General features: G+C 50.8%; 1 protein-coding gene across 5 annotated transcripts in view; it reads right to left on the reverse strand.

The window, feature by feature from the left end:
* The window catches only part of LOC139601018 (opioid-binding protein/cell adhesion molecule homolog), a 309661-nt gene that overhangs the window by 97316 nt on the left and 199839 nt on the right, over positions 1 to 12506 (reverse strand). The gene's annotated exons all lie outside the window — the stretch shown is intronic.

Raw genomic sequence — 12506 nt, forward strand, 5'->3', positions numbered from 1 at the left:
ATGGGTGAGAGCAGGCTGGAAGCAGAGGAGGGTGCTGGGAAGAGCTGCTCACGTCTACAGCTCGATTAAAGACAGACCCAGGGTCTCCAGGACTGTCAATCCAACATCCAGGCACAGCTCCATCACTGTCCCCCCAGGAGCGGGCTGACAGTCACAGGGAGCCATGTGCCAGCCATGACAAGCAAAGCAAGTGACACACACATCTCCTGCTCACAATAACAGCCCTTCCGTGTCTAATCCATCATATTCGATGCAGATCTCTTACCCTGAAGTGTTGTCAATGAGGATTTAATTTAGTGCTAATTAGACAAATATTGCATGTTGAACAGCCATTGATTATTAAGAGACAGGGAGCGTGGCTTGGCTCAGCAGTGAGCATGGACACGCTGGATTATATCCGGGATGAGACTGGGAAATGTCTTGCTGTTTCTAATCATCAGATAGTAATTAACGTCCAATAACTTGTAACTTGGTTTATCATTATAGATTTAGGAAGGCAGTAATAGTACTGTATGCTAATTAAATATCAATTGATTATTTAAGGCATATAAAGATTTAGCAGCAAGGTAATAGATATACACAGTTGTTAAAGTTTAATATCCATCACGCAGCATTCTCCTGTTCTATTAAGTTAGTGTTTAATGAGAAAGAGTGTTGTTACTGTAGGAAACTTTTGGATGGGAGTGTCCAAAATGTTTGGCAGCATGCAAGGTTTGGAGTCTCTCAAAGGAGCAAGAAGTCAGGAAATTTGGAGCCTCAGGTGAAGTGAGGTCAAGCAAGAGGTGGTGGCAGAGCCCAAGGCACTCCTAAACCTCCTATCTGACATTTTGCATCTCAGATTTCCCCTCAATCCATGAGACCCCCACCAAAAAAGAAAGACAAGTTGTCGATTCCCTGCTGGAACAAAGCTTTCAAACCCCAGCCCAGAACCTTCTGGAATCCCACCAGCCCACAGGGCAGCCTCATCCAACTGGAAGACACGCAGAAGAAGCTGAAGTTTGGAGCAAACTTCCCTAAATAATAATGGGAAAGAAATCAATAGAGCCCTGGCATCCCCTCTCCCTGGTACCTGCCCCAGAGCTGCCTCTCCTCCCCACGATGGGGTCTGACCCCGTGCCCAGCACCAGTGATTTGGGAGGGTTGGGAAGACTGAGCTCCTTCCCACATGAGAGATAAAACCAGAGATGAGAGACAGAAGACGAGCATCTAAAAGGGAAAAGATAAATGGCTTCTGAAGGAAAATAACCTGCTGGACTCCATGGGTTTGGCAGCACCCTGCTAAGTGCAGTATCAGTCTTGAAAACCACTGCAAGCTCAGCAATCGCAGGACAAAGCACAGGATTCTGTCAGGGCTTCTTCCCAGAGGGAGCCAAGGCCCAGGACTGTCTGGTTTTGGCCACCCTGGATGGCTCCCAGCTTGGGGAGGTGGGCTAGGAGAGAGATGTAGCAGGGAGAGCACCTTCCAGTACACAGAGCTGCTTCCTGCAGACAGGCTGGCCCTATCACTGATTTACCAGGCAATAAAAGCAAAATCAAGGAAAATGCCTCAACTGCACCCCTGAGAGTGTCCAGCCTCAGTTATAGAGTCTGGGCAGGCCCCAGCTGCCTCTTAAAAGCTTGTCTTGTACACAGTGGGTCTGACATGACTGGGGAAGGGGTGCAGAGATGGCTGGCTCTGTGATGGGTGCTGCAGCAAGGAGAAGAGGAAAAGTGCTGCTGCTTGGGAGCACCACAGAAAAAGGCAGCAGGAGGCAGCAGGATGAGGCCAGCACCCATCCTGCAGAGGGCTGGAAGACCCCTTGCATGGAAGGAAAATCAATACACTCCATCATGGACATTCCCAGTTGGGGCACCACAGGATGGGATCTAGAGCAAGGCATCGGCAACTGCACATCTCTACTTCAGAAACCTCCAGAGTCCTTGGTGGCATCCCAAAATGCCAGTCCTGCAGCACAATGATGCCATGAACAGGCACACTCCTGCACAGGCAGATTCAGGGCATAAAGCCAGCTCCCCAAGCTCTCTGTGCCATCCAGCAGGATGTTACCAGCCAGCTGCAGCCTGAAACTACTGCAAAGGTGGCTTCTTGTACCAGTTAGGAATGAATTTTAGACTGGGCTGGGTCTCAGAAGCAGAGAAGCACCTTAGAACTCCCAGCCTGCTTCCTCACAGCCGTCCCAGACAGTGATTCCCACCTCAGGCTTCCCACTGGCTCACAGGCAGCAGCTCCAGCCTTGCCTGGGTCACCATCTGAGGCACCTCCAGCTTCCCCCCTGCCCACCAGGCTCCTTACTGCATGGTACAGATGAGATTCCATTTGTCTGACACAATTTCTCCTTGACAAACCTCTGCTGGCTGTGGTGCAGTCTCTTGTCCATTCTAGCTGATCAGAAATAATTTTGCTTGTTTGCTCCAGAGCATTGCCAGGATGGAAGACGAGCAATCTCCTACAATCGTTTCTCTCACTTTTCTACACCAACCACTGAATTTGCCCTTCCCCAGGGGTCTGGAGCATTCCCTGCCCTTTGGGATGAGCAGCAGCAGTCCTGACATCACTCCAGCCACTTCCCTGCAGAGCCAAGCAGGAACAGCATCAGCCCAGGTGATTTATACCAGAACTCCAGCAAGAGAGCTGAGCAAGGCTGAGAGAAACCTCTCTTAAATAGTTTTGCAGTGGAGTTTACCCGAGCTGCAGCAGGCAACAAAGAAACGTCAAGAGCAATGAGACAAGGCAGGGGAGGTGTCGTAGCAGATAAAGGATTCTTCAGGTATGAGACAAAACCAGCTTTGGAAACCTCGCAGAAGTGAGTTTAAAGTCTCCAGAGGATATCAATTGAGAGTCTGTCACTTGGTGTCAGGATAACTTTCTGGACAGCTCTCGGAGCTTGTTAAGTTCTTGCTTGGGCTGCATTTGAGCTCTGGTGGCAGCGCTGTCTGCAAGCACCAGCGCTGAAACCAGAGATGAAAAAGGTCTGCTGAGTCCATGCAGCTTTTCCATTATCCCTCTAAAATTCCCCATCATGACCTGCAACACCAGTGCCAGGCATGGGGAGCTCAGACAGGGTCGCTCCAAGACACACTCCCACAAGGAGGGGATGTGCCTAAGCAGGGAAAACACTGTGAAATTGAGCTCCTCTCACCCCAAAACAAGGGTGGATGTGTCCAGGAGGGATTTGTGGGCACAGGGTGGGAAACGCAGGATGAGAATGCAGCAGCCCGTGTAAAAGCAGGTGGCCAAACCAGACGGTCGTAACTCTGTCTCAGCATCACAATCTATGGCTCTGGGTAGGAAATAGCCACTTCCCCCACAGCAATCATTTCATCAAAAACCCTGCAAGACTCCTGCTGTTCCCACTAGCCCTGGATCCCTAACTTTAATTAAGTCCAAAGAGCCTTCCTGCAAGAACAAGGGAGGAGAGGGTGACTCAGACAGCGATGGGACCAGTCAGTGCAATTATCATACAGTTAAGAATATTAATTAAAAACAGCCCTCCCCCCAGTTAAAAAAAAAAAAGGCAAACAAATCAATTCTACTTAAAGGAATATATGGGGATGAGGAGAAGGAGCAGGGAGGGTGACAGAGACAGAGATGGGATGCGCTGTGAATGCTAAGAGGTTCCCACCGTGGCCGCTGCCGCAGTCAGCCCCAGGCCTGGCTGCTGCCAACACTTACTCCCAGTCTCCTCAGAAATGGGCTCAATCTTCCCTTCTACCTGCTGCCGCATCAGAGCAACTCCTGTGATCACACAAAGGACTTTAAATCTTGGCTTTAACTGCCTTGATTGAATTAAATGCAACACCACGGCAAAGCAGGCTCCTCATTCCAGGTGCGAGCAAGGAGCCCTTGCTCTGCCGCTAACGGCACTCTCCCTCTCTCGGAAATGATGAGTTGCTCATGGGTTATGCTCTTTAAGAAAGGAAAAAAAAAAAAGTCATCTGATAAAGTGGGTTATAAAACCGGTGATGGTAATAAACGGAGAGCAAGGAGCCTGATGCAAAGCCTGCAGAGAAGGCAGAACCTGCTGTAGGGACACACTATCTGAACCATGATTAATGCATGGCCACGGGTGACAGCTCAGGAGCAGCGCAGGTGCCACCCATGACACAGGGGACAACAGCAGCAGAGGGAACTCACCCAGACACCAGTGTGAGGATGTCAGGGGAGGATGATGAGGACTGGCTCCCAAGTGTTGACACTGAGGGAGTGGAAGTGCCTGGTAGGCATCTTCAGCTCAAGGGCCTGTAGCCCTTTGGTGGAGATGCTTCCACCACTGTGATGCAGCTGGGATAAAACCCAACCAATGTTTCCAGGCAGGATCAACCTATTGGGATGGCCAACCATGACCTGCCAGCAATGCCCCCACAGCAAACCCAATGAGCAACATGCTGAGAAAGCTGTGACTCAGTAGCATTCTGCCACAACAGCCTCTGTGACTGCAGGCACCACACGGGACAGGCCATGGGCACAAGGGGACAAGGCTAAGCAATGATGAGATGGGAACAGGCTTGCAGTGACTCCTCATCCTCCAACAAAGCTACTGTCCCATGAGTGAGAGCTGCAGGAAAAGGCATCTCAGGCACCTGGGTTTATGAGAGGGAAGGGAAGAGACACTGCAGGAAAGGGCTCTGAGTGGAGAAAAGATGAGAGCACAACTCCGGCACTCCCAATTCCTGCCTGAAACTCCCCGGCCATGTCACTCCAAGCTGGACCTGCAGGCACCAGCACCACTACAGACTTATCACAGAGGGTGGAGAAGAGCTCAGCTCCCTCCTCTCCTTCCATGTTCATCCTCCTTTCCTGGGACTTGCCTCTCAGTGAAACAGGGATAAAGAGGAGCACGCTCCTGTGGCTCCTACGAGTCCCGACACGGAGCAGGATCTGTCACAAGAAGGTGCCCTGGGAGCATAAACCATTTCTCTTTATCAGCCTCTATTATTATCGCATTAATGGAACCTTCACTGGCAGGATGGATGCTCAAGTGCCCAGGAAGCACTCCTGGCTCTTTCCTGCCCCTCCAAGGGAGCAGGGCACTCTGCTGACAAATCCCCAGGAGAATTACGGCCGAGTTCCGGGCACAGACACGACTATCGGTTCCTTTTTATGAGCCTTCATTGTTATTACCACCTATTTCTTTTTACATTCCTGCCAAAATACCAAACATTAATCTCCCTCGCTCCCTGCAGGCAAAACATGGGTAATTGGATTTATATGGGTTAGAAATTTGTTAGATTTTTATAGAAATATATATATACACACATGCACACATGCACACACACGGAGAAGATATATAAAACCCAGTGAAGGGATACACTATCCCACTAGAACTTGGGTACCAACTGGCTCAAGCCAAACCCCCCACATTTCTGTGCTGCCTGCTGGGCTTTAATTTAGGAGCTCATCCCTCAAAGCTGAACTTCACACACTGAGAGTTACCAGTTGTGGATTTTTCTTTGGTGCACCCTTTGCAATGCCCTGGTTTTACCTTTACCCACTCCTTCTTCCACCTGACATTTTTCTTTCCCCCTTCCCAACTTTTCTCTGTCTTCTTCCACTTTTTCCCTTCTGGAGCCCCACTCCTCTCCTCTCCAGCTCCAGCCTGGAAGTAACACCACGCTCAAGCCTTGGCACACCAAGAGAAGAAAAAGCAAGATGTGTGACATGTCCTCAAGTGTCCCCACACTGAACCCATCAGCACTGGAGATGGCACAAAGTACCGCATCAGCATCAGCACAATTTGCTGATCTTTTACAGGATGAGAAAAAATATCTTAAATTTACAGCTTACACCACAACAGATGTTGTTCTCATTATCCTCCCCCTCCACAGAGAAACAGACTGGGAGACCCATTTGTATCCCGAGGAACAAGTCCGTCAAGTGAGCATAGTCATGGAAACAACTCATTTTAAGCAAATCTTGGGAAATATTCATAGGAAAACAGAAATATAAAATGTGAGTGTTTTGCACTGAAGAGCCGACCTTGAAGGGTTCTGTCAGGAAAGACAAGACCTACATATCAAATCCAACCTGCAGTAAACAACCCACTACAGGCTAAAAATTGTTGACAGGGGCTGTGGGGAAATTATTTTTCTCATTAAAAAAAAAAAAAAAAAAAGAAGAAAAAACAGCACATTCTAACCCTCAAAGGCTGCTCACAAGGACAGAGGAAGAAGTGATAGTCACTGAATCAGATATTTCTTATGAACTGTCTGCTAGGCTGCAGTATCTAAAGATTATCACTTAAAACAATATGTCCAGCTGTTGTAAAAAGCATCCGTGGTTTAGTGCTGAGGAATGCAAGGAGGAGGCAAACTGTGAGAACAGTCAGGGGAACAGAGAAACTCTTTGGAAAGCAGGAAAGTGAAAGGCAGCCACTGTGCCCCCGTTTGGTTCTGCAGCGTTAACACCTAATCCTGTTCCAGAAACAAAGCCCTGAGCTCCAGGAGGAGTGTGCGTGATCCAGGGGAAGGACAGCTATTACCAGGGAGTTTATTATCCTTGCAAAAAGATCTCTGTACCCTATAGTGCAGGATTACCAACAGTTCAGTCTCATCCCCAGGAGGTAAATATCACAACTTGGAAATATTTCTGCCTAGTGGAGCTGAAAAACTTAGTGTGGGGGGTGGGTTTTTTGGGTTTTTTTTTTCTAGACAAGAGGATGTTCCCAGGGTTTGAATCCTGGCCCAGGGAGATGTGACAGTGAGGGTCCCCTCCTCCCTCTGCAGAGCCCCACCAGCTCGCTGTGCTCTCAAAACCAGCATTTCCTGCAGCAAACCCCCAGTGTCGTGGTTCCAGCCTGTGTCAGCAGGACTCCCCAGCTCTCTGACACTGAGCCCAGCCTGACACCCACATAAAACCTGCCCGGTGCTGGCTCAGCAGGACAAGGGCTGGCACAGGCAGCAGCCCGAGCCTTGCTGGCTGAAGGTGAATTCCCCAAAGCCAGCCCTGGATCTCCCCAAAGCCAGACCTGAATCTTCCCATTGCACAGCAGGACTGTGCTCTTGGAGCAGGGACAGCCAGTGCTGGGGACAACGAGCTGCAGGGAACACCAGCCTCAGGGACAACCAACATCAGGGACAATGAGCCCCAGGGACAATCAACATCAGGGACAATGAGCCCTAGGGACAACCAGCATCAGGGACAACGAGCCCCAGGGACAACCAACATTGTCCCTACAATGAGCCACAGGGAACACCAACCTCAAGGACAAGCAGCCTCAGTGACAACCAACTGCAGGGAACACCAGCATCAGGGACAACCAACTGCAGGGACAACCAACCTGTCAGGGACAATGAACCACAGGGAACATCAACCTCAGGGTCAACCAGCATCAGGGACAACCACCCTCAGGGACAATGTACCACAAGGAACACCAACCTCAGGGACAATTACCCCAGAATAACCAATCTCAGGGACAATCAGCCACAGGAACAACAAACTGCAGGCATCACCAGTCTCAGGAACAACTAACCTTAGGGACAATGAACCACAAGGAACGCCAACCTCCCCAAGGGACAACCAGCCCAGGACCAGCCAACATCAGTGACAACCAGCCTCTCACTGCACAACCCAAGAAGTGACTCTCACACAAACCAGCCAGCCCTGACATGAGCTGGAAACCAATATTCAACCCACAGAAAAAGACATCAGGACTTAAAGCTCCCTCCAGCACGTCCTTCACTGATGCCAACAAGGACAATGGCATGGCAGGGGCTGTGAGGCTGCTCCAGCCCCACCAAGGTGGGAAGGGGCACAGCCAGGGTACCAGCTCCATGGGCTCAGCATCTGCACTTTGGCAGCATCACTGGTGCAGCAGGCTGGGGAGGAAGGAGCCCTCCTGCAACCCCCTGACCTTTCTCCAACCACCCTTCCAGTGGCAGCAATATTACAGTGAAATTAGCGGGCACTGTAATTACAACTATCAGGAGCAGATAAGACAAGTTAAATACCAGCTACCTAGGGAGAAATTATTATGCCAGCCAGGAGGATCCAAATGCCAGAATCCATGGCTGTAATTTCCCTGAGTCGCCAATTACAGCTCCGCCACGCAGCGAGCTCTACCTTGGAAACGGCAGGTATATATTTAGCTGCTCCAGAAAAGTTTTTGGAGAGGAGAGAGGGGGGAGGAAGGAAGGGGCAGCAATGGAGCAAGTCCTCACTAATCTGCTCTGCGCTAATCCCCACGCTTTTAGCATTTGCACACAAAGAGCAGTGACTCTCTTCCTGCTCCCCAGCAAGGATTTAACAGCAGAGATGTGGATGCATTAACGCTTCTTTTCTCTGCCAGGTCCGTGGCTGCTGTTGCAGGGCGACGGGTGAGTGTCACAACCCCCATTAACAGGTAGGTACACAGAATATCAGCGGTTTGACTGAAAAAAGAGGCAAAAAAAATGTGATTTCCTGACTTCCCAGACCTATGCCTGGAGACTGTGGTCCTGCCTACTGCTCCTGCTGGTTGTATTTTACTGAGGTCTTGTTGCGTGCTGGAAAATAGACTGTGGTAGGTTATTACACCAAAAGAAAAAAAAGAAGAATCAAAGCGGCATTGTCAGAAATAATTAAAACCATAATTGCAAAAATAAATGGAAGAACAGCATCTCATGATGTTTTATTCGGGCTTTTTATTTTTAATTGGAATTGTTCTCACACTAGCTAATTGACAGAATACAGCCAGGCACGGAGTCTTGGATGCCAATGAGCAAAGCTAGCCTGACTTCTTGGTCTCCTCCATGGACAGGCAGTAGGAGAGGCCATGGGTTCACCAGAAGCAGACAAGCCCAGGGGATTTGACTTGAAAATTTGCCCTTATATACAGAGATAAAGCAGCTCTGTATTATTTAGTTTGGTAAAAAGCCTAGCTATACCTGCCTTAGCATCACCTATGAGTACCCATTCCTCTAATCATCACTGATAAACCACTGCTGTTGGATCCTTTTACAGATGGGGAAACTGAGGCTGAGAGCAACAGAGGGGTCTCCTTAAGTCCTGGTGTCCCTGCAGTGACAGCCACAGAGAAAACTCAGCACACCCCATCTCTCAGCTAATCCCTCCAACCTCTAAAACACACTCTCTCCCTTAAAAAAAAACCCCAACAATATTTCTTAAATACAGATAAAACTATAGAGCCTTGAAATTTTGAGCAGCTGGTGGTTGATGTCTTTATGAACTGTTCTGATGGCTGCTGTAAAGGTCGGTTTGCTGGCGGCACAGCAGGACGATCCCATTTCCATCCCCACTTTAACACCGTGGGAATATTTGCCACAGTTTCCCCTCTGGCTCATGGAGATGCTTCCACCACTGATGCAGCTGGGATAAAACCCAGCCAAAGTCTCCAGGCAGGATCAGCCCATGGGGGTTGGCCAACCATGAGCTGCCAGTGATGCCCCCAGAGCAACCCCAGGACGTGCATCCAACGAGCAGCACATGGGGAAAACCAAGACTCAGTGGCACTCTTCCCAAAAGAAGGAACTTAATCCTTGTTTCCACATCGAATCCCAGCTGGGAGATTAAAAAGTGACCATCTCCAACAGGGATAAAACCCAACCAAAGTCACCAGGCAGGATCAACCCATGGGGATTGGCCAACCATGACCTGCCAGCAATGCCCCCACAGCAACCCTAGGACACGCATCCAACGAGCAGCACATGGAGAATGCTAAGACTCAGTGGCATTCTTCCCAAAAGAAGGAACTTAATCCTTGTTTCCACAACGAATCCCAGCTGGGAGATTAAAAAGTGACCATCTCCACCATCCCTGGTGGTTCCCAGTGTGCTCCTTGCTCTGTTTCATGTCCCAGACTGGTGGGTTACATCAGTTACTCCTGCCACCTCAACACCCAAGCTTTGTGCTCCTGAGTCAGGGAAGAGGCAGTTTGGTTTGATTTTTAACAATACACAGAGAATTTCCATACTGCCTTTAGTTCTCAGGAGAGGAAAGGTGCCTGACTATTATGGGAATTGTTTGTTCTTACAATAAAAAGGAGTGAATTACCAACAATCTTTGCTTAAAACAGAAATTATTTGTCACTGATCTAAGATGACCTGCAAGTTGCCTGTAGATGGAGCTTGAGTTTCTGCAAGGATTATGCTGAGCCTCCCTCGGAAAAAGGGTGGAGAGCTGGAAATGGAAGCGCCCAAAATCCAATACAGGAAACCCACAAGCAGCCTGAAAAGCCTCCAGGTTTCCTCCACCACTTTAACACAGGTCTGCTCGCTCTCCCAGCTCCTTTCTGCAATGCAAGGGGTGGTTAAAGGGCTGATCTTGGAAAGCAAAGAGCTTCCACCAACCCTGCAGGAGCCAGGGAGATTTGCAGGCTCAGCCCATCTCACCACCAGGATGAGGGAGAGGACCTGGCCATCCAGAGCTAGCAGGACTGGGGCTAATTCTGCAAGAGCTACACACTGGAATTACAGCTCTCACTTTTTCCAAGCCCAGCTCCTTGGTTTGAGCCCCAGGAAAAGTGCCATTTGCAGGGAGGACAGCAGAGGACACCACCACCTCCTCCTGTGGGTGCACAGGAGAAAACACCATTTAGCAATGACACCACTCGCTGGGAAAGACTTCCCAGGGCACTTTTCCCTGCCTGGCTCTTCATAGGAAATCACAGCCTGCAAATAAACATCAGCCCCATCCTCAAGATGCTCCACCTTTGTTCTCCTGCCTTCAAGCCCCCACTGATGCCACCTCCTTGGCTTGCTGGGTGCAATTCCCTGCCTATCTCCAGATCCTAAGGGAAGATGGAAAACTGCTTGGCACCCACAGGCTGCAGAGGGGTAGCAGCAGGGAAACAGGGAGAGGAGGGAAGGGAAGGAGCACTGGGAAACAGCAGAGCAAGAAAAGATGGAGCAGACTGGGAGCAAATGGGAGCTGGGGGCAGAAACCTGCCTGCAGCAGGGGAGAGCTGGACTCGAGGAGGAGAAGGGAGGGGGTAAGAACATGGAAAAGAGGCACTGGGGAGCATGGGTAGGAGCAGATGCCAAGGGGGGAAATGGATAAACTCAGGTGCTTTTGGGGCAGGGGCTTCCCCTAAGTGTCAGCACTTTGGGGATGCAGAGTTTCTTATGGGGAGGCTAAAACCTCCCACCACTCCAGGGCTGCTTCACAAACATCCCCTCCTGAAAGCAGCACAGAAAAGGGGACAGAAGACTAGAAATTAAAAAAAAAAAATGAAAAAAAGGAGATCCAAGTCAGCCCTCTGCTGGCAGCAGGCTCGGCTGGACGTGCAGGGGCTCCCCTGGGAGCAGGCACAGGCACCCATCCTGCTCTGAGCAGCACCAGCATCGCCTCCGAGAGCCCCAGAGCCACACTTCACTGCAGAGACAAGTTCCAACAGCAAGGAAAAGAGCGCCAGGGCCAAAGGCACCTCTCTTGGGGACTGTCCTTCTTTAAACTGCTTTACTCACACAGCTCAGGTTAATCATCATTGCAGTTCAATTAGGAAGAGCACAAGGGGACCCCAGGAACACGGGGTGATGACAACAAGCATGTCCCAGCGGGCAGAAAAAGGGACAGCATCCCAAAGTCTGGCACTGAGCGTGGTGGGAAGAGGGCAGACAGGCAACCAACACCTCCCTCCACAGCACAGAACCCACAGAGCCTCAGCCAGAGCCTGACCCCCAAAACCACCAAACACTTTCTCTACAAAGCCCACCTCAGGCACGGAAAGCTGCCCAGGTGAGCGCAGCTCCCTGTGCCCAAAGCAGCAGCAGCTCCTCAGCCCTGCGCCGGCTCTGCTGCTCACGGAGAGCGTGCCAGGCTCTGCTTGGGCCATCCCCGTGCCCGGCTCTGGCAAGAGCAGCTGCTCTCTGCTGCAGAGACCCTGCTCCTTAGGCTTTGAGCGAGCCTCGGGTGAGGGGCACACGCTGCTCGCTGGTGCAGGCAAAGCAGACAAACTCCTCCGGGCTCTCCTGCTCCACGCTCACGTCCCAGCACCCCCGAGCTCCTTCCCCCAGTGCCACAGCTCCCGGATGAACCAGCTCGGGTCCTCCCGGGGCTGCCTGAAGCACGCACAGCACGACCCAAAGCCTCGCTGCCCTCCAAAAAAAGGCTGGGCTGCTCCTCTGGCCGCGATGCCTGTGGAGAGCTGCGGTGCTACCTGGGCACAGCACCGCGTACACCTGTAACTCATTCAGGGAATGAAAGGGATGCTCGGCTGGGCTGTGCGGCACAGGAGTGACCCATCTGCATATCAGCCGCCTGTGTTTCTCCTACAGCAAACAACGTAAGGGAAAGCATCCATCAGAATTCATAAGATGCACCCCTGGAGTAAAAGATTGATTTGATATTAACGGATTCGTGCAGAGACTATAAAGCGATCGAGGAAAACACTGACACCTCGGAGGCATCGCAGCCCTGGAAAGCCGCTGGCAGTGCAGGCTTGCACCGGTGCCAGCAGCACGGACCCCCCTCCCCTCTCACACAGGCACAACTTTGGGGTTTTCGGGCAGCACTCACTCACTGTCTGCCACCTAAACCCCCGGGTCGTCTCCTCGTCTGGCACCCGCAGCCC

The sequence above is a fragment of the Agelaius tricolor genome, unplaced genomic scaffold (genome assembly GCF_023055355.1).
Source record: "Agelaius tricolor isolate 1412-34295 unplaced genomic scaffold, bAgeTri1.0.p SCAF_29, whole genome shotgun sequence".
Lineage (NCBI taxonomy): Eukaryota > Metazoa > Chordata > Aves > Passeriformes > Icteridae > Agelaius > Agelaius tricolor.